The sequence below is a fragment of the Euprymna scolopes genome, chromosome 14 (genome assembly GCF_053919585.1).
Source record: "Euprymna scolopes isolate OS-2025 chromosome 14, ASM5391958v1, whole genome shotgun sequence".
Taxonomy (NCBI): domain Eukaryota; kingdom Metazoa; phylum Mollusca; class Cephalopoda; order Sepiida; family Sepiolidae; genus Euprymna; species Euprymna scolopes.
Genome location: NC_136495.1, coordinates 81,341,210 through 81,364,257, shown reverse-complemented (window position 1 = coordinate 81,364,257; position 23,048 = coordinate 81,341,210). Strand labels below are relative to the sequence as shown.

General features: G+C 35.3%; 1 protein-coding gene and 2 long non-coding RNA genes across 7 annotated transcripts in view; 2 read left to right on the top strand and 1 right to left on the bottom strand.

Moving 5' to 3' along the window:
* LOC145293124 (uncharacterized) overlaps positions 1 to 23,048 on the top strand; it is a 72,008-nt gene that overhangs the window by 31,472 nt on the left and 17,488 nt on the right. The gene's annotated exons all lie outside the window — the stretch shown is intronic.
* The window catches only part of LOC145293123 (uncharacterized), a 115,600-nt gene that overhangs the window by 91,862 nt on the left and 690 nt on the right, over positions 1 to 23,048 (bottom strand). Inside the window, exon 1 of one of the 5 annotated variants that reach the window (XM_080139521.1) lies at positions 15,509 to 15,642. The exons of 2 other annotated variants lie outside the window; for them this stretch is intronic. The gene's annotated coding sequence lies outside the window, so the exon portion shown is untranslated. Of the gene's footprint in view, positions 1 to 1,351; positions 2,040 to 15,508; positions 15,643 to 23,048 lie in introns of those variants that run through there. 2 more of the 5 variants (XM_080139527.1, XM_080139523.1) reach the window with 2 other exon arrangements.
* On the top strand, positions 340 to 13,559 carry LOC145293126 (uncharacterized). The gene is made up of 2 exons (XR_013869671.1): positions 340 to 429; positions 13,280 to 13,559. It is a non-coding gene; the product is annotated as an uncharacterized LOC145293126 (long non-coding RNA).

The window sequence follows — 23,048 nt, the reverse complement described above, 5'->3', positions numbered from 1 at the left end:
GATAACTCCAGTTAAAGCGCTGACACCCCCTCCCCATCTTTAATACTAGCTTTTCTTCCTAAAAATCGAACATTTTGCTTGGTATCATAACAAATTGTGTTCTTACTAAAATAATTGCATAATTAGCAGGTACGCATGGAAAAAATAAAAGAATTAACAATTTTATTTCATTTTAGTAAGAAAGATAACGAAACATTGTAGTAAGAAAGATAACGAAACATTTTAGTAAGAAAGATCTTACGAAAATAATAACAAGGGGAATACATCTTTTTTAGTAATAATAAAAATAAAATTAGTTTCATTTTATTTTTGAGTTTAAGTTCGGTGGTTAAGTTTGGACGGGAACGATTTTTTTAGCGATGATTTCGCCAGGGAGGTTTCTTTACTCTTTTGTCTCCCAATTTTTCGTCTGCTAAAATTTTAATCACGGTAATGTGTATTTATTGTATTTTTTTTTTTTTTTTTTTTTTTGACAATTTTGTTTGTTTGCTGGATTCTTTGCAATATATAAATTCAATTCAAATAATAAGACAAATCAAAAGGAACAAGTGAGTTCTAATCGATAATAATCTGATTTTAAAAAAAGTAAAAAGAAAAGTTAAATTCAAGTTTTACAATATATTTTTATGACAAAATACTTTTTTTTAAGTACACGCAAATTCATTCATAATCGTGAAATTATTCAAAATTGAAGAAATAAAACACAAGCGCAATTGTATTTTTTTAATTACACAACACTTTTACCTAGCCTTTTGGTTAAGATCAAAGTGTAGTATCTGTTTTTCAGATGCTGCACTTCCATTTCTTGTTCTCTTTCGGTGGAGGATCAGTCCTTCACGACTGAGACAATTTTTTTTATTTTTGTACCTTTTCTCCACGTTAAAAAACGACCCTGGTGTCTAATTCTGTCCCGTGGGGAGGCATAGTAAATAGGTACACAACACTTTAAATTTAAATCGATGTATTTAAGCAAAGCACTCCTTCAAGTTTTACGATATCTTTTTGTTTATTAAATTGTTAGGTGAAAGTACAGTTATCTGAAGAAATTTTATTATCCACTTTGTCCCGTGGAAGTTAATTCTTCTTAAACAATTAATCGTTACTACTAACTCTGAAACTGAAGGAAAAAATTACAAACAAAATGAGAAAAAATAGGAGAAACAGAATTTATTAACAAAGATATCTAAAGAAAAAGTAATGACCTCTATGGGCTGCCAAAAATGTCCATCTGGCTTACAAGAGTCTTGTCTTGTAGTAGTAACCAAAACGGGGGAGAGAGAGTGAAGGGAAATAGAAGGAAAGAGAGATAGAGAAGGAGGAAGAAGGGGGGAAAAAGGAGGGGATCACTTACTGGAAGCTTCTGGGCGCCCTTTTACGAAAGGAACATTTAGAAAGTTCGTTTTCTTGTGGGTTTTATTTTTTTGAGTTTGTGTTGTTTAAAAGTTCCCTTTTTCTTTCTTTTTCCTGGAAATTCGTTTTTCGTAGTCCTTTCAGCAAGGTCGAAATTTCTTGAGGCTGTATATTCTGGTGTTTTCTGGTATCTTCGAAAACTTCCCTGCGGCGAATATTCTGTTCAAAACATCTATTATCTTTTCTCGATAATAGAATTAGTTTTCAAGTGTCTTAGAAAACTAGATTCTTCTTTTCAACTTCTATTATCTTCTCTCGATAATAGTATTAGTTTTCAAGTGTCTTAGAAAACTAGATTCTTCTTTTCAACTTCTATTATCTTCTCGATAATAATATTAGTTTTCAAGTGTCTTAGAAAACTAGATTCTTCTTTTCAACTTCTATTATCTTCTCGATAATAATATTAGTTTTCAAGTGTCTTAGAAAACTAGATTCTTCTTTTCAACTTCTATTATCTTTTCTGGATAATGATATTAGTTTTCAAGTGTCTTAGAAAACTTGGTGCTTCTTTTCAACGAATTTAATGTCTCGTCAAGACAGAATTGTACAACGCCTTAGTAAATTCCAGGCGTCCCTTTTTATCCGAGACCTACAGTTCGACCGTTCTGGTCCCCTCGAAGCCTTGTTCACAACTGACTATTTTAACTCAAAATATCACACACGTGCCTCAATTTAGCGCGAAAACGTTGCATCCAATCAACGGGCATAAGGGAGTCAGGTGACATAAAAAAAAGGGGGAAGCTAGGGAAGGGGGTAGGAAAGGGGTTAAGAAGAAAGGAAGGAAGAACAGAGCAGCAAAAAGAAGGAAAGAAAAAGGAAAGAAAGATGGTGGAAGATAATTTCCACACTCTCCCTAAAAAGAAAAAAGACAAAAAGAAAAAATCCTCAAACAACAATCTAATACCAAACGTATTCTGGATTTCTTTCATTTAAAGATTTAACAGACCTTACAGGCCTAGACTGAAAGTTTTCCCTGTCCTGACTAGTCCCCGAGCTCAGAGAATTGCCCTCTCCATCGTTAGAAGCTTGGTGAGAGTGGGTTATGGAAAGTTCTAAAGGACACAAGTTCCTTAAGGAATGTTCCTGAGTGCTGCCATCACTCCTTCTGATTAAAGCTGACCGAACTAAGCTATCCGATCCAGAAGTTAGATTAACCACCCTTCCCAAGGACCAGTAAGGACGAGACTTCATAGGGTTTTTTATCAAAACGACATCACCCAGCTTAATCATATTTTCAAAATCAGATTGGTAAAGATCCTGCGACAACTCCCTCAGACCCAAGAGATATTGTTCATACCATAGCGTTTTAAAACGATTCAAGAATTCATCTCAACATCCCAGACTCTCAATAGGGGGGTTATTCAGGAAACAATCTTCTTCTAAGGACAAAAACACAGAGTTTTTATGGAAGGGATGCACAAAGGCATTAGGAGTAATCACCTCCAAGCCAGAGTCATCAGAGCAACGATAGGTCAAGGGCCGATCGTTAACAGATCCTTGCACATCTGACAGAACGGTCAAAAGTTGAAAATAACTTAACTTCCTACGTCCTATAACCTTGAAAAGACAACTTTTAACAACTCGAATTAATCTTTCCCACACAGCACCGTACCAAGCAGAATATAAAGGTATCGTTTGGTGTTTGATAAGATGGGCATCAACTGTCCCTCCAAATTCGTCAGACAAATAAACCTGTTTAACAAGGTCACAACCCGCCACAAAGGACTTTGCATTATCCGAATAAATGTGAGAAGGGACCCCATAAAAATTGAAAAATCTCAAAAATGCCAAAACCACAGACTGAGTGGTCATATCAGGCAACAGTTCCAAGTGTATAGCTCGCACACTAAAACAGGTGAAGATTAAAATATACATCTTTTTAGTTTCATCACCTTCATGCACCCACAAATGGCCAGTAAAATCGATCCCGGTGTGCAAGAACGGCTTAACTAAATTAACCCGATGCTTAGGCAAATTTGTAACCTTGGGATATCTAAAGGAAAGAGTGTTATATTTTTTGCAAACGACACAACAAGATATCACCGTTTTAATAGCTTGTCTAGCTTTGGGTATCCAAAATCCCAACATTCTGATTTTGCTAAGCGTAGCAGCAATTCCCAGATGCTTACACTTCAAATGACAATCCATGATTATCAAACTTGTAACATGACAAGACTTAGGAAGCAGAATAGGATGAAGGACTGCATCAGAAAAATAAGTAGATTTACCAATTCTACCTCGTGAGCGAATCAATCCTTCATCATCCAAAAATAAATTAAATTTAGAAACCAAAGGGGGGGCTTCACCGCCATCAGACTTAGACAAATAATCCTTTTCCTTAGAAAGGAACAGTCCTTGTGTCATTCTGAGCAAGTACAATCTCGCCTTAATACTAGAGTCGAGAACAATACCTCTCATTTTTGATATAAATCGGAATACAGCAATCAAAACTCCAATGAGCTTCTTCAGCGAAGAAAATCTCTCTACTTCAATTATATAACTGCCCTGAAAGACAGGTTCACAACCAGTAACTGTACTGATCAACATCTGGCTAGCCGGATTAAGACAATTCAGGTCATAACTAGGCCAGATCAAGTTATCTCCTCTCAACCATTCAGGCCCGAATAACCAACGAGTAAAAATCATTTTAAATTTGTTCAGGGACATACCCCTCGTGACAAAGTCAGCAGGATTGTCATCAGTCTTCACATACTTAAACTTCACTGTCAAACCTTTATCACTAAGATTTTTTACCATCGCTTTTACATCTTTTAACCGGTTACGAGTGAATTGACATTTCGTATGGACATTGTCAGATAAAACCCAGGACAGTACTACCTGTGCATCTACAGCGATAATCACAGAACTGAGCACTTCCAAAGGGAGTATTTTCACCAGAACAGAAATGTGCTTCATGCATAAATATACCGCTAACAGCTCCAAGGTGGGTAAGGTTCTCTTAACAGAGGGAACAACCCTGGCTTTAGCGAATATCAGTCTGGCTTCTCCATGCTGATGTAAATATACCGCGATTCCATAGGCCAGGTTCGAGGCATCACAAAACACTATCAACATAGCGGAAGAATCGGAAGCCACGGAGTAACGGTCGAATTCAAGCTCCCCGATACGTACCAGATCCTTATACAACTTCTCCCAGTCAACCATAATGTCGGGTGGGACCGGCTGGTCCCAGGATACTTTCAACTTCCACAATTTACTAAGAAGGATCCTACCTTTAATAGTAACAGGGAGCATTAAGCCAAGGGGGTCAAATATAGAGGAATTTACAGACAAAATATCCCTCTTAGAGGATACTGATCTTCCTTCAATGCAAGAACTTACTCGCATTTTGTCAGCGGAGGGGTTATACAAATAGCCCAATACCTTCTCAGTGTCAGAACCGTGGGAGGAGAGACTGTTATCCTGCAACATTCGCTTAGCAAGCACTTCATTGTTGCTACAGCAATTCCTCAAGGAAAATCCACCTTCCCCCATGACAGAAACAGCTTCCAAGTACAGCTGCATCAGAACTTCAGCAGAATTATGAGTTTTCACCAGATTGTCCACATAGAAGTGGCCCAAAAGCATCTCCCTGCAAGGACCAGGAGGGTATTTCTCCACATGATATCGAACCATGTAGCTCAGTATGAAAGGACTGGATACAAAGCCAAATATAAGAGTGTTGTATCTAAAGCAGATCAACTCATCACCCAATCTTAAAAAGAAGCAGAATCTATTTTTGTCACATTCGTCATTCAAACGAATCATTAAAAAGGCCTTCCGAATATCGGCCAGTAGAACATACTGGTTCATCCGAAACCGCAAAAGCAAATCCAGCATGTCAGTGCACATATTGACACCAGAATAAGCGCAGTCATTTAAAGAAGGTTTCCCACCGGTTTTCAAAGAACAATTGAAGACCGGTCTAATCTTGGTCGTGCACTGTAAATCCTGTTTTATCACCAGTCGATGAGGAATCCATACATATTTGTTAAAATCGGAAGGAGTAACCACAATCCTTTCAATTATTCCTTCCTTTTCTTGATCTAAGAAGACCTGACAATAATCCTCGTACAACCCCTGTTCCGTCAGCTTCTTCGATACGCGATTCAAAACTGACAAAGACACCTTATGATTAGCAGGCACCGATTTTAATTTTTCTTCATTCCAAGGCAAACTGACATAGTAAGAGTTATCTATGAAGCGAATGGAGGAGCGAAAGGACTCAATCATATTCTTATCGAAATCACTGAATTCCTCCTCAACAATACCTATGGTTTCCAAACTAAACATTTTTTCCACAGTCCTCTCAACAGAAGACTCCTCAAAACAACTGAACGGATCAGTATACACAGACTTGGGGTTCAACGCAAAATATACATGAGTGAGGTCGCACACAGAGTGTTCCTTGACGACTTGAGCATAATTCAATTCCAACCCCCTTTCCAGGTCTTTGGGAGGAGGAGACCCAAAATCCGCCAGATCACCAAACAAAACCATTCCTTGGGGAAATTCCCACACAAGGCCCTCTCTAAACTCCTTTAAATTCATAGGTCCCAAAAACCTAAGCACGTCCACACCCAGTAAGCCATATACAGGCAAAGTGTCATCTCTCAACTCCGAGAAATTAGCAGCCAATTTGACCTGATGTTTCTTAAGGTCTTCTACCACAGAATTCAATCCGTGAACACGAAACGAAAGGTCCATATCATCATCCACCAAGAACAACACAGAATGGCATGAATTTGGAAACCTCACTTGAAGATTAACTTCCTTCAAGTGTTTAACTTCTTTTCCCCAAAAGGTCTTAATCAGAAACTTACGATCTCTCATGGGAGTATTAATATCAGAAAAGGCATCCAACATTTTTCCAGACAAATAGGATCGCTCACTACCAGTGTCGATAAGGCAGTTGAAAGATACACTTTCACCAGATCCATTGTCGACGGCAACCTCAACAACAGGCAGTAACGAAGAGCTATTCAAGTGCCAACAAGCATTAGAAGCAGTAGATTCACCCCCAACAGAAGGACACAGCTCTCTACAGTGACCCTTCTTATTACATAGCCAGCACATTCCATACTCCTTACCCTTGCAAATACATGACTCTTCTGCATGAGAAGGGCTCGAGCACTTGCTACATAAGCCAATCTCCTTACACCTCCTCAACCGGGCAGCATGAGAAGGAAAAAACTTGCAGGAATAACCGTTATGGTTATTGGTTCGGCAAAAATTACACTTAAATCCAATCTTAGTAGACTGGATATGAAAATTTTCCAGTGTGGAAGGTTTTTTAGCATCTGGAGAGCCCATGAAGCTAGGGGAAAATGTTTTCTTAGGTATACTAGCCACCTTCCGAGGATATGTTTCCTTATTTTTACAAAACTCAATCGTTCGAAATATTTCCGAACTGTGGTCTAGTATGTCTTCCAGGGTAGGGTAATTATTTCCTATTTTATGTATCAACTCAGACCTAAAAAGAGTGGGCATCTTACTAAAAACAATATGACTTAACAACTTGTTTCCGGGAGAGTTCATCTCCAAGAAATTTAAACTGAAGGAACTATTTAATTCGTGAACCTGAGCCTTAACAGAATTCAAGAACTTCTTTGCTACTAAATTGTTGCTTAACTTCTCTATACCCAATATATGGGAAAAAACAGAATCCACAATGTTGTCCTTATCTAGAAATTCCGACGCGAGAATGTCGGTGGCTATGCGATAGTTTTCCTCAGATATAGAGAGGTGCCGCACCAGTTGAAAGGCGTAGCCAGACAAATGGTTTTTCAACACAACTAACCTCAGGGCGTCATTTTCTAAGTCCACTACGCTATTTTCGAATTCCCGCTGAAAATTAAGGAAGGCTAATATATCGTTTTCTAAATCCTTTTCACTAAACTTGGGACATTCAATTTTGGGCGTCATCCCCAGACGTTTTTCCTTAATAAGAGAGACTTTGTGATTTGCACTATCCCTTACTTCTACCGAAGGCTTGAGTCTAGACAATTTTTCCAACACCTTCACTCGATGGAGAGCGCAATCCCTATTAAATGCCTTAATCTCCTCATCTTCTGTTCCCTCAATTAAATAGGCATTAATAATTTGCTCGTCTAATAAATCCACTGAAGCAATGTAATCATCTATCTGCTTTTTATATAACGTATAACCTACTTCATTTATTTCATCTAATGAGTCTAAAAATTCAAATACAGTTAAGATTTTATCTCTAATAATCTTTCTTTTTTCAAATAACATTGAGGTAGTGGGAGAGGTAGTCATTTTAGAATACTAAACCCCGCCCCTTCTAACCTATCAACGGCTAAATGCTAAACCACTACCCTTTTGGCGCGCGCGCCACAACAACGCTTCTTGGCGCCAAAAATGCCTGTAAAAAAAAGGAACAAGAAGCCAAAATGGCCGACGCAAGAAGAAGGAAGGAGGGAGGGAGGTACTATCTACGCGATGGACAGCAGCCGGTCATCAATAAGCCGAGACCAGTTTAGCAGAGAGTAGCTTACTAAACTGGCAGAGTTATTAACTCTATGAGTACCAATTTTTGGCAGAGTGAAGATATTTTATTATCCACTTTGTCCCGTGGAAGTTAATTCTTCTTAAACAATTAATCGTTACTACTAACTCTGAAACTGAAGGAAAAAATTACAAACAAAATGAGAAAAAATAGGAGAAACAGAATTTATTAACAAAGATATCTAAAGAAAAAGTAATGACCTCTATGGGCTGCCAAAAATGTCCATCTGGCTTACAAGAGTCTTGTCTTGTAGTAGTAACCAAAACGGGGGAGAGAGAGTGAAGGGAAATAGAAGGAAAGAGAGATAGAGAAGGAGGAAGAAGGGGGGAAAAAGGAGGGGATCACTTACTGGAAGCTTCTGGGCGCCCTTTTACGAAAGGAACATTTAGAAAGTTCGTTTTCTTGTGGGTTTTATTTTTTTGAGTTTGTGTTGTTTAAAAGTTCCCTTTTTCTTTCTTTTTCCTGGAAATTCGTTTTTCGTAGTCCTTTCAGCAAGGTCGAAATTTCTTGAGGCTGTATATTCTGGTGTTTTCTGGTATCTTCGAAAACTTCCCTGCGGCGAATATTCTGTTCAAAACATCTATTATCTTTTCTCGATAATAGAATTAGTTTTCAAGTGTCTTAGAAAACTAGATTCTTCTTTTCAACTTCTATTATCTTCTCTCGATAATAGTATTAGTTTTCAAGTGTCTTAGAAAACTAGATTCTTCTTTTCAACTTCTATTATCTTCTCGATAATAATATTAGTTTTCAAGTGTCTTAGAAAACTAGATTCTTCTTTTCAACTTCTATTATCTTTTCTGGATAATGATATTAGTTTTCAAGTGTCTTAGAAAACTTGGTGCTTCTTTTCAACGAATTTAATGTCTCGTCAAGACAGAGTTGTACAACGCCTTAGTAAATTCCAGGCGTCCCTTTTTATCCGAGACCTACAGTTCGACCGTTCTGGTCCCCTCGAAGCCTTGTTCACAACTGACTATTTTAACTCAAAATATCACACACGTGCCTCAATTTAGCGCGAAAACGTTGCATCCAATCAACGGGCATAAGGGAGTCAGGTGACATAAAAAAAAGGGGGAAGCTAGGGAAGGGGGTAGGAAAGGGGTTAAGAAGAAAGGAAGGAAGAACAGAGCAGCAAAAAGAAGGAAAGAAAAAGGAAAGAAAGATGGTGGAAGATAATTTCCACATATCATCCGCGAGCCCATTAACATAAGTACCAATAAAGTGATTTTTAATATCGTATTCAGTTAAATCCATAAAAAGCAACAAAAGTTACTTTTCTACCTACATTGCTCATTGTTGTTTCGTCGGGTCCCTGTAATTTCTATGTCACCACGTGGTGACCGCTGCTACTACATTTAAGAGGAGGAAGGAAAGAACCAGAAACGCGTCCGTTCACATCAAATACTTTATTTAGACTCCCCCTGATATTAACCAAGGGCAAGTAACTCTTTATTATTACACATCTCCGTTTGTCGAGATCCTTTTTTTTCCCCCCTTTTTTTTTCTTCTTTATTTACAAACAGTTTTAACCTTTATTTACAAACGGTAACATTTATTATCTTTGCAAACAAAGTCTTTCAAGTAGTTCGGTTTTTTTGATAATCGTCCTCTGCTTGATACAGTTGTCTCCTGTTTTTGCTTAACTTCGCTTCTTCTGGAGGAGTTGTCTACGTTTTCCAAAATAGGTAGTAAATGTTTTCTGTTCCTTTTTAGACTTTCTCCAGAGTTCAACTTTACTGTATATGTCCTATCTTTCTTATTTGTTGCTGTGACTATACCAGTATTCCTCCACATTTTCTCTTCATCCGTTTTCTCTCGGATTCTGTCTCCCACTCTTAGTGGTTTCAAGTCTTTACTTCCATGCATTTTATCGTAATTTATTTTACTTTTTGTTTTGTAAACCCCATCTCTCTCTTTTACTTTTCGTAAATTTGGCCATTTGGGTTTTAATTTTTTCGGATGACTGGGTAAAGTTGTTTTAATTTTTCTACCCATCAAAAGTTCTGCTGGGCTAACTCCCGTAGCAGTTATTGGTGTACTATGGTAAGCCATTAATGCGAGAAATATGTCTGGCTGTCGTAATATTCTTTTCGCAATTTTCACTGCGCTTTTGGCAGCTCCATTCGCCTGAGGGAAATGCGGACTCACTGTGGTGTGTGTGAATCCATATTGTTTTGCAAATTCTTTGAAATATGTGCTTGTGAACTGTCCTCCATTATCACTTACAATCTCTTCAGGTATTCCCCATTGAGCAAATATTTCTCGTAATTTCCCAATTATCGTTTTGTAACGGGAGAAATAGTCTGTTACGACTAAGTAATATTCTCCCTCCAATTTTAGGATGTCTGTCCCCAATTTCTGCCACGGCCTATCTGGCAAAGTAGTTGGTTTCAATGTTTCATTGGGATTTGCAGCACGATGACTATTGCAAAAATCACATCATCTAATGAGATCTTCTATTTCTTGTGATATTCTCGGCCACCATACTGACATTTTGGCTTGTTCTCGGCATTTGTTTAACCCCAGATGTCCTGTATGTATTGCTTGTAATATTTCTGCTCTGAGATTTTGTGGAACCACTATTCGATCTTGATAAAATAAAATTTCCTGATGAACTGATAGATCATTCCTAAAGTTAAAGTAAGGTTTAACTCCCTTGTTTAATCTATCCTCCTTGCTCGGCCAACCATTTGATGTTAAATGGATAATCTCCTGTAGTTTTGAATCCTTAGATGTAGCATTCCTAATTTCTTGTAATTTTCTATCAGTAGCTGATCTGGTCTTTATGATAGTGTCTATATACATTTCTACATCTTTTTCCATGGTGCTTTCTGCTTTTTCGGTTGGACTTCTAGACAGTGCATCTGATACCAGCAAAAGTTTCCCAGGAACATACTCTGCTATAGGATTGTATCTCCTAAGTCTCATCAACAGTCTTTGACATCTCAAAGGAGTGTTATTCAGATCCTGAGTATTTATCAACGGTACCAAAGGTTTATGATCCATTAGAAGACAAAACTGATCTAGTCCCGCGATGTATCTGTCAAATTTCTCACAGGCCCATACGCTCGCTAAACATTCTTTTTCAATTTGAGCATAGTTTTGTTCTGTTTGTGTCAGCGTATGAGAGGCATAAGCTATGACTCTCAATATTTTATTTTCTTCTTGGAAAATGGCAGCGCCAAGTCCATAGCTGCTCGCATCCGCACTAATCGTGATGGGCTTTTTTTGGATCATAATAAGTCAATATCGGTGCCTGTGTCAATAGTTCTTTAACACTTTGGAATGACTTTTCTTGAGGTTCATTCCAAGCCCAAACCGTATCTTTTTTCAATAATTCCAGCATTGGTTGTAATGCCGCTGCTAAGTTAGGCACGAATTTCCCTAGATACTGACTCATTCCCAAAAATCTTCTGAGCTCTGTGACTGATGTAGGGGCAGACAACTTTTTTATCGCTTCTAACCGTTCTTCAGTGGGTTGTATCCCCTTAGATGATATGCTGTGTCCGAAGTATTTTATAATACTTTTCCTGAATTCGCACTTCTCTTTGTTTAATTTTATTCCTGCTTGCTCTATTATTTTTAGTGCTACTGTAAGCCTTCTATCATGTTCCTCCATCATTTTCTTATGAATTAATATGTCATCTATTATGACGTGAACACCTTCCACATTTTCTAGAAGCTTGGACATTTTCCGTTGAAAGATTTATGGTGCTGATGATATTCCAAAGGGCAATCTTTTAAAACAATATCTCCCGAATGGGGTTATGAAAGTCGTAAGCAACCGACTCTCTTTTGCCAATGGAATTTGGTGAAACCCACTGGCTGCGTCCAGTTTCGAAAATATCACTGAGCCGTTCAATTTGGGTGATATATCCTCCAGATTCAGCAGCATATAATATTCGCGTTTTACTGCTGAATTTAATTTTTTTAGATCGACACACAACCGTACTTCTCCGTTTTGTTTTCTCACCGGAATGATTGGACTGCACCAATCCGTTGGTTGTGTGACTTTCTCGATCACACCATCGTTCTCTAAACGTCGAAGTTCCTTCTTTACTTTTGGCATAATGGGAAATGCTGTCCGTCTAGCCGTCAACGTACAATACGGTTTCACACCGTCTTTTAGCGCTATTTTCACTGGGTCTGTTCATGACTCCAGTTACCTCCCCTTTGTTTACATTAGACACAAATTTAACCAAATTCATTCGATATGCTGTTTCTCTCGATAGCAAGTTGTCTGTACTGCTTCAATAACATGTATTTCGAATGAGTATCTGCTATCCTTATGTCTCGTATAACCGTAAACTTCCCTATACGGTTCAATATACCTCCGGGGTTTTTGTATATGCCATATGCTGGTTTCAAAACAGGGTTTTTTCTCAAGCTACGAAACGTTTCATAACTGATAACATTTATGTCCGCTCCGGTGTCGATTTTAAAAATTAAATTATTTTCACATACCTTTAACCGCATGTGCCATGGGTCTATTGCATTTTCTCTGAATTCTTTTCTTTTATAAATAGCTCAAAGAAAGTATTCCTCTGTCGTATGTTTTTCCACTTGTCTGACATTATGGGCTTTGAATCTGCAACATATCGTGAAGTGATTTATTTTGTCACAGTTTCGACATCGTTTTCCGTTCGCTGGACAATAATCTTGCCGTTTGTGGTTTTTGTTACATTTTCCACATCTCTGTTGCTGCGTTTCTTTTTGTGGATAATTTTGTTTCCATTCGTTTTGTTTTACTGCGTCAAACGATTTTTCCTTCATTTCAGCCATTTGCTGTCTCACTTGTTCGTAGCTGCGTGCTATTTCTATAGCCTTTTCCAAGCTTAGGTCGTCTCTAAGTTGTAGTTTTTCGGATAGCTCTCCACTTCTTAACCCGATGACCAGCCTGTCTCTTATTTGGTCATTTTTGTGTGGAAAATCACAGTTTTCCGATAGTTCATGAAGTCCCTGAATAAATTGTTCTATCGATTCGCCTTCCCTTTGTGTTCTGAGGTGAAATTTTGCGCACTCGTGCATAATATTTTTTTTCGGCATGAAATGGCCTTCAAATTTGTTCAGTATCACGTCGAAACTCTTTTCATCTTCCTTTTTCTTGAAAGAGAACAACTTGTATATCTGTTCGGCGTCCGGTCCCATACAATACACAAGCGTGCTAATTTGTGTATCGGGTGACTCTTCATATAATTTTGTCGCACTCCGAAAACGTTGAAATCGCTCTCGCCATGTCCTCCGCTGGTTCGGTTGCATAAAGTCAAAACGCTCTGGGGGCTGATATTCTTTTTGAAATAGTTGACGTTAATCCTTTTTTTTTTTTCTCGTTATAAGGTTTCCTTACCCAAAGAAAAAAATTTTATCCCAATCTGACACCATGTTTCGTCGGGTCCCTGTAATTTCTATGCCACCACATGGTGACCGCTGCTACTACATTTAAGAGGAGGAAGGAAATAACCAGAAACGCGTCCGTTCACATCAAATACTTTATTTAGACTCCCCCTGATATACCACCAAGGGCAAGTAACTCTTTATTATTACACAATTATTTTTTAGTTATTTTTTTTTTTTTTTTTTTAGAAATAATTACACAACATTTTAAATATAAATCAATGTCAAACGGTCCTTTGGAAAAGAAATATGTAAAATAAAGTGGTGAATGTCACCAGGCTATTTTTAAAAAAAAAAAAGTATTTGCAAGTTAAATTCAAGTTTTACGATAACTTTTTGTTTATTAAATTGTTAGGTGAAAGTACGGTAAATATGAAGAATTACTCCACCCTCGAAAATTCCCACTCAGTAAGGTTTTCGGGGTCGCTAAAAATGAAAATAATGTTTAAAATCACGGCAAACGAGTAGTTTCCAAGATATGAAGAAATGTTAGTTTTTAAAAAAAGTGGGGATCACTTTTCTATATTAATTTAACGTAATTTTTCGGGGGGGGGGGGGGCTTTTTTCCAACCTCGGAAAATCCTTTAAAATTACCACTAACGTTTAAAATTCCAAGAAAAAAGTAAGTTTTTCTAAGTCTGCGATAGGTTAAAATTAAAATATTTTTTCCTTCCAGGAATTTATTTTTATTTTGCATTTTTTTTATTCAAAGCTTCTTTAGACTATATATATATATATATATATCCTCTTGCACTTTAGGCAAATGGGAATTAGGAAGATAGAAAAGGAACATCGTTCGTCTGACACAGTTGAAAAAATGCCATTGATTGGATAGAGAAATTATAACGTCATTTTATAAATAAACAATTTTTTACGCATAATTTTAATTAATTATAAACGATAAAAAGATACGATATTGAAATTGAGAGTATTAGAAAACAATTTTTTTTAATAAATGATTGTTTTAGAAATAAATAAATACATGCATGATAAAAAAAAGTACTTTTTTATTTAGTATAAAACAGGTTTTTTTTTTTTTAACCAACCAAAGATAATTATAACTGATATTGTTCTCTGATACATATTATTATACGCGGAAATATTGAGAAAACTTTAAAATTTTAGCATTTTTAAGCTGTAAGCATCAAACAAGTCCATCTATTGCTTCTCTGTAGTAATAATATGAATATATAAATCGCTTAAATAATTAAATAATTCGTGCAAAAGAGAAAGAAGAAATTTATTTTAAAGACAAAAAATAAATAAATAAATGTACAAAATAAATTTAACAATGTATACTTGTCCATACGCGATTTTCAAAAAAACTTCTTTTTAACACACAAAAGGAAAAAAATATATTACTCACAGTTTGAGTTTTCACGCTTTTTTTAGACGACATTTTCTTTTTTTAACAGCATAAGACTTTCTGTGCTTTTAAAGCAAATAAGCTCTACAATAATGCAAGAAACAATTTCTTTCATGGAGAGTTCTTTTTTTTTCTTAAAATTTGTAAAAAAGTCTATAGAAAAAAGTTCATTGGTTTCTTTTATTATTCTTCTTATGAAAAAACAAATTCAGAGGCGTCTTTTTCTCGGGGAAAAATTTGGTTATGAATCTGAAAAGGAAATAGCTGAAAAAAAGAGCCTAAATAGGAGAATGTAGCTTTTAATATTCTTTTTTATTATATTTAAAAATTAAAATTCTTTCGAACTCAAGAAAACCTCCGTAACTTTCTTTTTTAGAGAATATTCTGAAACAATCCTTGTTTCAATTCTCTTAAATTCTTTTTAATTTATTATTTATCTCTTCGATAAATAATTAATATTTCTTCTTTTGGTAAAAGTGCACTTGAGGATCACCCAAAGATGGTCAATGTGCACTGCTAGGTGTATCAGAATTTTTGGCCAAGTCGCCATAACAAACATTTGTTTGAATAGACACCTATACGTCTATCAGATTATAACAATATGAAAATGTAATTTAAACCCGTAAATTTTATTTCAATAAAACTAGCAAAGACCAAATTTTAATATCATAAAAGCTTTAATAGAGAAATAAACAATTTTATTTATTTTTTCCTTGGATTTCTTCACTTATAATTTCACGGAATGTTGAACAAATAACACGAGTGGAATCTTATGATATTTATTTAACTGGCAAAACATCACTTACCTGTTCCCCATGACTAAGATATGCTTTCTTTTAATCTTCCTGTATGAGAATTTATTCATATTTATGTATTATAATCCATGTATTTTTTAAATGGAAGGATTTTTCAACCACATGTCACGATACATCGTACCGACATCGTCCATTAAAGAAACCGGATGTTAAGATTCTCACTTTGTTATATCTACGGAAGCCTATAAGTGTAAAAAAAACACTAATTCAGAAACGTTAGTAATCTCGATATGGGATTATATTCCTTCAAATTTTCCACTTTTAAAGGTTTTCGGGGGCGCTGAAAACGGAAATAACCATTTATATATATGGCAAACAAAACTCGTAGTTTCCAAGATAAGAAATTTTAGTGGTCAGAAAGTGGGGGATCACTTTTCTATAATAATGTAACGTCAAATGGGAACCCACTTTGTGGCTACATTGGGGGTGGGCAATGAACACAATTTGGCCGTAATTCTTTAAAGACAAGTAAATAAGTCTGAGGTATGCAAAAACTATATAAATAAAACGAAACACTAAACAGTTGCGTAGTCGTGACAGAAGTCAATATATAATTAATGAAAAAACTGATATATATATATAAAATTTGTAATAATTGCAAAAAGAAACCAGAGACTGAAATTCTTAACACAGAACGTGGATGTGGGTTAGCGACAGTGTCGACCAGTTTAAAAGAATCCTTATGGATTTTCTGTCCGATTATAAATACCAAAGGGAGATAACAGTTATCTCCCTTTAAAAGGACGATAAGTTAACTTATCGCCCCCTTTTTTTTTTTTTTTTTTACTTGTGGCGTTTTTATGCTACCATACGTGAAAACTGGTATCTTTTATTTTTGGATTTACACGGATTACAGATTAACGAGCAGAGTAAATGTAATATTTTTTTTTTAATATCTCAAAGAAATACCTGAATTTTTTATTTATTATACTATAAATCTGCATTATTCGGTATTGTCTTTTTTTGTTTTTATATCAAAAAAAAAGGAAAGCAGGAATTAAATATAAAAATATACACTGACCGAAAAATATTGACTGGAAAATTCTAAACAAAAAATAAGCTTCCACTTAAAAAAAACAAACAAAAAAAAAAACGTGGTTATCGAAAAAAAAAAAGGATTTACACTTTGGACTTTACAGGTAAATTTGCACATAACTGTTCTTTTTTTGTTTTGTTTTAAATTTGATTATTTTATTTATTGATGTTTTATCTTCAATTTGTGATATATAAAACTTGCGCACAAAAATTAATTATTAAAATTCTCATAGACATTTCAAAATAGGGGGATTTATAAAACAACGTTTGTCTAAAATATTATATTCAGTTTATTGGAAAGAGCATAAAATTTCACATTCACCCTGAAAAAACCGTAAAAATTGAACCAATAGAAAAATTTTGATAGATTTTTAAAGTTTAAAAATTGAAAAATATTCAGCTCGTAAAAATCAATTGATTTCGTTACGTAAAAAAATGGCTGCCTGAATGCACGCACGCACTTTGTAAACACTGTTTTTTAAAAAATGAAAAATAATATTTCTATTATTTTTTAAACAACTTAAATAGTTTATTTTGGAAGTATATTCTATAAAGAAAATAAACCCACTTTAGAAAGAGAAATTACGAGTTTCTATATTTTATTCGCAGTTTTCTGTTAGGGGTGTCAAAAATTCCCCCAAAATTCTGATACACCTAGTGCAGTCTTGTCCAATATGCAAAGGGTGTTTATTCCGAAAGCCATTCTTAACACGGGGAGGTTGGAGGTGTTTATTCAGAAAGGCATTTTCTTATTTTCAAACTCACCATAATCAACTTCTTCTGGTCCCTCAGTGCACTTTCACCCTTCTTTTTAAATCTAGTCACTCTGACTTCAAAATATATATATCGGATCTCTATCCGAAAAATATTTTCCTCAGGGAAAAATAATAAATTTCTCTTTTTTCAATTTAGTCATTTTAGACTTCAAAATATATATATCGGATATATTTTTATTTTCAACTCCTTTTCCCAAACTTACCGTGTTAAAGAGAGAGTAGGTCGCCATTCTTAATTTTCCAATACATCGATAAACATTGTATGTTTTTCGAGCTGAATAAACATGTTACATTAAATAAAAACACTAAAAAAATATCCAGTTAGGTAGAAAAGTAACTTATCTTGGCTTTGATTATTTAAAAACAATTTGCGCTTGAGCCATTTTTTTTTTTTTTTTCTCAGAAATTGGAAGTCGTTAGGTTTCAGAAAAATACAGTTTCAGGAATCGATGGATATAAATTTAGAAGTTTCGGAAAAGTGTATGATATAAATTTAAGTTTCCGAAAAGTGTATGATTTAAAATTTAAGTTTCCGAAAAGCGTATATTACTGGATGAAACATGCAGAAAAGTATGTTTGCAATATCGTGAAAATGTGATATTCGTTTTCAGCACACCTGAAAATTCCTGATGTGCTGAAAATTTCTGAAAAAAAAAAAAATGGCTCAAGCGCAAATTTTTTTCAAATAAATGTTATCAAAGCCAAGATAAGTTACTTTTCTACCTAACTGGATATGTTTTTAGTGTTTTTATTAAATGTAACATGTTTATTAAGCTCGAAAAACATACAATGTTTATCGATGTATTGGAAAATTAAGAATGGCGACCTACTCTCTCTTTAACACGGTAAGTTTGGGAAAAGGAGTTGAAAATAAAAAAATATGCAAAATACTGTTAAAAACCCACTGAATACATGTCAACCTATGTCACGGAAACATATATTGAGCGAGTTTTTAACCGTATTTTGTCTAGTTTTTTATTTATAATTCCTTTTCCCAAACTTACCGTGTCAAATCGTATTTCCAAGTTTAATTAAAGTTTTATGGTGTGTTTTTTTTATTCAGTTGTAAGGTTAAAGCATAGAATAGGTACAAAACACCCTCCCCTCCCCATGTTAAGAATGGCTTTTTAAATAATAACGTTATTATTTACGTCCAGGTCACTCTCTGCACTAGTACCAAAACTTCTTAAAAATGTAAACTTAAAAAAATATTTACCGATTTGACCACTTTATATGTTATTCCCCCCCCCCACAAGAAAAAAACTAAAAAGTATTTGTGCGCAATAAATATCTAAATTAAATGTAATGTTTACAAATACTTTCATTATGAGGACGGAACTTCTAAAAAATGTAAAAAAAAAAATGGAAACGCAAAATGTCCACAGAGACATGTAAACGCAAAATGTCCTCAGAGACATATGTCCGCAGAGACACGTGCTGAAAACGAGGCAAGCTCCTCCCCCAAAAATATGCGCGAACTATAATTTGAAAACGAGGCTTCTCTCTTCGAAGAAGAAGGGGGGGTAGTAATTTTGGCCATCTTGAATTCTTACGACTCGTAAAAAGTTAATATTTGGTATGAAATAAAGAGCATTTAAAACTACTTAAAAACACTAATAAATGATTCAGGTAGGTTGCAAGGTAATCTCCAAAAATACCGTTAGGGCTTACAACATGGCCGCCAGAAGAGTCACGTGATCCGGTTGATCCAAAACATAAATCGTGCAAATGGAAAACACAAAACACAGCCTTGAAGGCAAACTTTGACAAACAATCACAATTTGTTTGTATTTAATTTTTTGTTGATATAATGTTGTTATAAAAATAGGCAAACTTTGAGAAACAATTTTAGGTTGTTTTTAGTTAAAACAGTGTTTATAAAAAGTATTTTATTCAGAACAAACAAGTGGTCGTGGTCGACGGAACGCAATTGAACCATGACAATTCCTGGAATTGAACCACGACGATTCCTGAAATTGGAACTGCTACCTACCTCAGAGAATTACAAAAATATCAATGGCCCTTAACGTATCACCCTTGTTCCTTGTTCCTCGTGTTCATGACAATAACGCTATACTTGGCGAAACTATGACATTGTCTCGGCTAATGTTAGCAATGCCAGATGACGTGCGCATATTGACATGGCTTGCACAGAGACGTCTGATAGCCAATTCATGCAATTGTCAAATTTGTGGGTCACCATGCGTGTTGGCTCGATATTCCGAATCCAAGGATGGTTGGAGATGGCGTTGCCGAAACGATGGATATCGTAATACAATTAGAACGAACTCTTTTTTTCAAAGAAGCAACCTCAATCTAAGAACCATTGTAATAATTATGTATATGTGGAGCATGGATTTTCCACAAAAAACTATGGCAACAGAAAGTGAGGTGAGTGCCAACACAGTGAGCGACTGGTGCAACTTTTTGAGGGAAGTGTGCACTCAGTACATTGAACAAAACCCAATTGAATTGGGGGGGGGTAGATGAGACCTGGACCCCAAAAGAGGTTGAAATTGATGAAAGCCATTTTTACCCTCGGAAATATCACAGAGGAACTGTCCGACGTAGCCATTGGGTGTTCGGCGCCATCGAACGAGGCTCTAAGAATTGCCTTTTGATCGAGGTTCCAGACAGAAAACGTGAAACTCTGGTTCCTATAATTCGCCAATGGATCTTACCCGGGACTCGTATAATAAGCGATGGGTGGAGCGCTTATGCAACCGTAGCAGACATTGACTTTGGTATTTACAGCCACGATGTTGTTGTCCACGAAAGAAATTTTGTGGAGCCTAACGACGCGACTATAAATACTCAACTCATTGAAAATATGTGGATGCGAGCGAAGAAAAAACTTCGTCGTCAATTCGGTACATCAAGGGCTCTCTTCACTTCATATTTAAATGAATTTATGTGGCGTGAAAGAGTCGGCCCAAATAAATTTTGTGAGCTAATTTGTTGCATCGCCTCCATCTATTCTGTCTAAATTTATAAAATGAAAATTAAAAATATAAACTGTTTTTTTTTTACATCATATTTTTATAACATTACATCTTAAAAAAAATGAACACCTTGTTTTAAATACCATTTTTATGAAAAACTCTGAATAAAATATTTTTTATAAACACTGTTTTAAAAAACAAACAAACTGTGATTGTTTCTCAACAAAAAATTAAATGACCGTTCTAAATAAATTATTTATTATTATGATATTGAAAAACTGTTTTTGTACTTAATTATTATGCTTGTTTGTCAAAGTTTGCTTTAAATTTGCGTTTTCCGGTTTCGTAATACGGCGATTTCTGTCTGGAACCTCAATCAAAAGGCAATTCTTAGAGCCTCGTTCGATGGCGCCGAACACCCAATGGCTACGTCGGACAGTTCCTCTGTGATATTTCCGAGGGTAAAAATGGCTTTCATCAATTTCAACCTCTTTTGGGGTCCAGGTCTCATCTACACCCCCCCCAATTCAATTGGGTTTTGTTCAATGTACTGAGTGCACACTTCCCTCAAAAAGTTGCACCAGTCGCTCACTGTGTTGGCACTCACCTCACTTTCTGTTGCCATAGTTTTTTGTGGAAAATCCATGCTCCACATATACATAATTATTACAATGGTTCTTAGATTGAGGTTGCTTCTTTGAAAAAAAGAGTTCGTTCTAATTGTATTACGATATCCATCGTTTCGGCAACGCCATCTCCAACCATCCTTGGATTCGGAATATCGAGCCAACACGCATGGTGACCCACAAATTTGACAATTGCATGAATTGGCTATCAGACGTCTCTGTGCAAGCCATGTCAATATGCGCACGTCATCTGGCATTGCTAACATTAGCCGAGACAATGTCATAGTTTCGCCAAGTATAGCGTTATTGTCATGAACACGAGGAACAAGGAACAAGGGTGATACGTTAAGGGCCATTGATATTTTTGTAATTCTCTGAGGTAGGTAGCAGTTCCAATTTCAGGAATCGTCGTGGTTCAATTCCAGGAATTGTCATGGTTCAATTGCGTTCCGTCGACCACGACCACTTGTTTGTTCTGAATAAAATACTTTTTATAAACACTGTTTTAACTAAAAACAACCTAAAATTGTTTCTCAAAGTTTGCCTATTTTTATAACAACATTATATCAACAAAAAATTAAATACAAACAAATTGTGATTGTTTGTCAAAGTTTGCCTTCAAGGCTGCGTTTTCCATTTGCACGATTTATGTTTTGGATCAACCGGATCACGTGACTCTTCTGGCGGCCATATTGTAAGCCCTAACGGTATTTTTGGAGATTGCCGGAAGCTGCTGTTAATATTTCTTTGTTGTATATTTTATTTTTTGACCACTTTTTCGAATCTATGTGTACAGTAATACAAACCCGTAACGGTTATAGACTGAAGTTCTCCGAAAAAAAATTTCACTTCATTTGATCAAGTAGTTTTTTTTTTTTTTTTTACAGCGGAAAACAATTATTTATCACGACGACGTCAATGTGGCCATTTTGGAAATGTTATTGCAGGCCCAGGAATTCCCTAAGGGCAGGTAACTGCCGTACATAGCAGAATACCTCCATTTTAGGCCAATCTAGCCCTTTTTTTTCCCCACCAGAATGAGATTTTTTTTTTTTTGCGAAGACAGATGCCATTTTTGGGGTGTTTTTTTTTTTTTTTTAATTTGTAACAGAAGTAAATAAATGAAGTTTCGAAGTTATCCATGTGTGTCCAACTGCGCATGGATCGAAAATAATCTTGTATAAAAATTCTTCAATTCTTTGCATTCTTTAATTTCTTTGCATATTCAATAGTATTCTTATTAAAAAAAAAACGCAAAAAATTGCAGATTTAAAAAAAAAAGAAAAGAAAAAAAACGTAAAGAAATTGCAGATGTGTTGTACTGTTGTGCGCATCTCTCAATATGGCGAGAAAAAAAAGGCTAGATTGCGAAATTTGGCCTAAAATGGAGGTATTCTGCAAGGTACATTTCCAAAATGGCCACGTTGACGTCGTCGTGATAAATAATTGTTTTTCGCTGTAAAAAAAAAAAAAACTACTTGATCAAATGAAGTGAATTTTTTTTTCGGAGAACTTCAGTCTATAACAGTTACGTACAATAAAATTTTTTGTCAATATTTCCATTTTTTAATGTCGTCACTAAACTGTATAAGTACCAAAAATCTTAAATCCGTTTTAAAGTAAATTTTACAATTTTTTCTTTTTTACTGAGCCTTTCTGTTTTACTTATTTATTTTTTATTTAAAAATAAAATTCTCAAAATATTGGCCCTCTTGCACTTTAGGCAAATGGGAATATATATATATATATATATATATATATATATATATATATATATATATATATATATATATGTAATATATATAAACAAGGGTCTTTAATATAGATCCACAGAATATTGTGATAAGTGTTTCAGTGTGAACAGGTATGGTATAATAAATTATGGGGTTTATCTGTTTTATTTTTACTTTCATTATATTTTGCTTTGGTTTTGATACCCCCAAATTCGAAGCTATTACTTTACAACCCTTCCTTTTCATAACCTATCTTACTTTAATAAATCAGAGTCCATTTTCTGTAGGCTGTTTTTGAACCCAGTTAATGACGGGTACTTTTGCTAGTGTATATATATATATATATATATATATATATATGGTAAATCGCGCATAAAGTGAGACCCTAACGTTCAAACACGTCGGCAGAGGTCATCCGC